This window comes from Pteropus vampyrus, unplaced genomic scaffold (assembly GCF_000151845.1).
Source record: "Pteropus vampyrus isolate Shadow unplaced genomic scaffold, Pvam_2.0 Scaffold111, whole genome shotgun sequence".
Lineage (NCBI taxonomy): Eukaryota > Metazoa > Chordata > Mammalia > Chiroptera > Pteropodidae > Pteropus > Pteropus vampyrus.
In genome coordinates this window covers 1,836,292-1,839,471 of record NW_011888892.1, presented here as the reverse complement: position 1 = coordinate 1,839,471, position 3,180 = coordinate 1,836,292, and the positions used below count along the sequence as shown (strand labels likewise).

The following is a 3,180-nucleotide window of genomic DNA, read 5'->3' as shown; positions in this document are numbered from 1 at the left end:
ACGAAGAACCACAAGTCCTAGGAGCTGCTAGTGACCATCTTGGGACCCTGGGGAGAGCTGACCTAAGAAGTGGGGAAGTGGGGGTGCTAAGGAGAGATAACCCAAGTCCTGTTCACATATCTGGACACCCAGACAAAACCGGCCTAACATCAGCTCTTCCCCTGATCTGTTTAGCAACACGTGCCAGTAAATACCCTTTAAGTTTTCAGCCAGTTTGAATAGAGTTTTCTACCCCTTAGAGCTTGGGGTCTTGACCAACTGGGGAATCCTCCCAGTTGTCTTCATAAACCACCCATATGATACCACTTGCGGAGTTACCTGCCTTCCCCAAGACCAGGCTTTCTCCCCGTGGAGGCAGAGTGTGAGCATATTCCCACCACCACAGCGTTGGCAGGAGTGAGGCCGGGCGGCCAGAGAGCGGAGGGTGGTTTTTCTCCCACTGGAGCAAAATCTCATGAATTCCTTGGGTTGACCTTAATTCTTCGTATTCTAACATTACTCAAATGTGTACAAACATAAATTAGGTTTAATTTCCCTATGTTTAATAGCTTTTATACACCTATAAACACCAAAATAAATTTAAAGCTCAAATACAAGCAAAACCATAAAACCTATGAGTTCAATTAAAAGCTTGGACCTAAAGAGACAGAGGATGGGACGTGGTTCCATAGCGTAGCGGTTAGCACGCCTGCTTTACACGCAGAAGGTCCTGGGTTCGCGCCCCAGTGGAGCCACGGTCCATGGTCTACAGCCATGCCACCCTGATCAAGCCCGATGTCTGATCTCGGAAGCTAAGCAGGGTTGTGCCTGGTTAGTACTTGGATGGGAGACCACCTAGGAAGACCAGGTGCCGTAGGCATAAACAATAATAATAAATAAATAAAGAGACGAGGATGTTTTTGAGCCAGAATTAAATGGCTTCTCGCCTGTGACTCTCCTCTGGCTGCCCCCGTGCTGAGTCTGGGGAGATCTGAGGGTCTCGGCTTCTCGTGATGACATCACCCTCATCTTCCTCCGTCTCCAGAGCTCTTCTCAGTTCTGCTCCAGGGACGCAGGCGTGCCATGACGTCATTTGGGATCCACCTGGTGAGACACTCTACATATGCAGTCCTGTGTCTGCTCACAGTTGGCCCTGACCCCAACTCAACCCTAGCCACGATTCCAAGGGCGGGCTCTGGGGCATTATTTGATGACATGGCAAGGCTCCATCGTGTGCCGACACGGATTTTTAGAAGAGGATTGTCGGAATAAAGGGACAGACTTTTTAAACTATTGTCGAGACTCAGAGGCATCCTGAGAACGCGACCTTGAAGCCCAGTTGGAGGAACACTGGGACAGCGGTGAAGAGCGTGGGGCTTGTGAGACCAGCCGCTTAAAGCTCTCGGCCTTTGGCCAAGTTACCTACCTTTCCAAGCCTCGATGTTTCCCTCTGTAAATTGGGATTAATAAAGGTATCCGCCTCGTGAAGTTAATAAGCCATATGAATTGAGTTAATGAATGAGAGCTTTATACTGGGTTGACTAGCGTCCCCACAAAGTTCAGGCTCACCCAGAACCTATGAATGCCACTGTGTTTGGAACAAGTTCTGTGCTGATGCGATTAAGACCAGGCCGTACTGAAGTAAGGCGGGCCCTGGTCCAATGCCTAGTGTCCTTATAAGGAGTGGGAGATTTAGGAGAGGGAGGGAGGGAGAGAGAAGTAGAGAGAGAGAGAGAGGGAGAGGACACCTGTGACGGCAGAGGCAATGATTGGAGTGATGATGCTTCTACAGTCCAAGTAATGCCAAGGGGTGCTGGCAACCCCCAGAAGCCAGGAGAGGGCACAGCCCAGATTCTCCATCAGAGCCTCCGAGAAGGACCCAGCCCTGCCGACCCCTTCATTTTGGACTCCAGCCTCCGGGACTGTGAGACAATAAATATCCGTTGTTCTAAGCTACCCGGTTTGTGACACTTTATGGCAGCAGCCACAGGAAACTAACATACGTGCTCGTCACGGCGCCTGGATGTCTAGTAGACAGTGCGTGGTAGCTTTGGCTCGGCAGATGAGACCGTCAGGTGCTTACAGAAGTGCGAGGTGGTAGACAAGTGTGCACCTCTACTACCGTTTTCCCCATGTGACGTTTGTGTCATCATCATCATCATCATCATCATCATCATCATCATCATCGTCCAGTACAGTGTAGCACTTTTCTCTTTACAAAGCTTTTTCCTACAGATTATTTCAGTTAACGCTCACAGGGACCCTATGAGGTAGATGACTTTAACCATTTTGGCACATTGGCCAAGGAATCTTTTGAGCTAATTGGCTAAAAGCGACATGGTATCCCAGATTAGACCCTGGAAGAGAAAATTACCGTCTGTGACGTGGTTTATATAATGCAGCGATAATTTCTTAATTTTGACAAATGTCACATGTTTATGTAAGATGTTGTCAATTTATGGAATCTGGGTAAAGGGTTTACAGAAACTCTGTGCTATCTTTGCGACTTTTCTTTAAATCTCAAATTACCGAAAATAAAAAATTAATTTTAAAAAAAGCCGATTGGAAATACTCTCCAGCCGATTTGAATATTTTGCTGGAGCGTCACTGAGAAGCCCTGGCAGATAAAAATATCTGACGGTTAGGGAGTTCTGACTGTGTTTACCTTTGCTTCCAAATTTTTTCTTTTAAAAATCTATAATTATTTTTCCACTATGATTAAAGCTCCATATGAAAAACTTAGGAGATATATAAAATAAAAAAGAGAAAAAAAACAAACGTGGTCATGGTCTCGCCCCTGACAGACTCCCATTTTTGGGTACCTCCTTGCCATCTTTTTGGTTGGGCTGTACATATGTGATCACCCCCATCCCCGTGCCCGCCTGAGCAGCTGGTGGCTGCCAGAGAAAAGCTCACGCTCGCACTTGTGGGCGGGAGTTAGAAGAGACTTTAAAATTCACAGCCGTGAATCTCAATGGGCACCCAACGTGTCCCAACCTCTCATCACGTCTTCTCCCTACTGCAGCCACACACACACACGCACACACGCACACACACACACTGGGGAAACAGAGGCAGTGAAAGGACCACTTTCATCTTCCTGCGCCCGAAGCCGCCAGCCCAGCGGCCCCTGCCCCCGGGCGGTCTGCATCCTGGCGCATCCTGACCCTTTCTGAGCACCTGCTCAGGGACTTGCTTGTC

General features: G+C 48.2%; 1 pseudogene; it reads left to right on the top strand.

Moving 5' to 3' along the window:
• The first annotated feature begins 743 nt into the window (after window positions 1–743).
• On the top strand, window positions 744–859 carry LOC111743334 (annotated as a pseudogene).
• The last annotated feature ends 2,321 nt before the right edge of the window (window positions 860–3,180 follow it).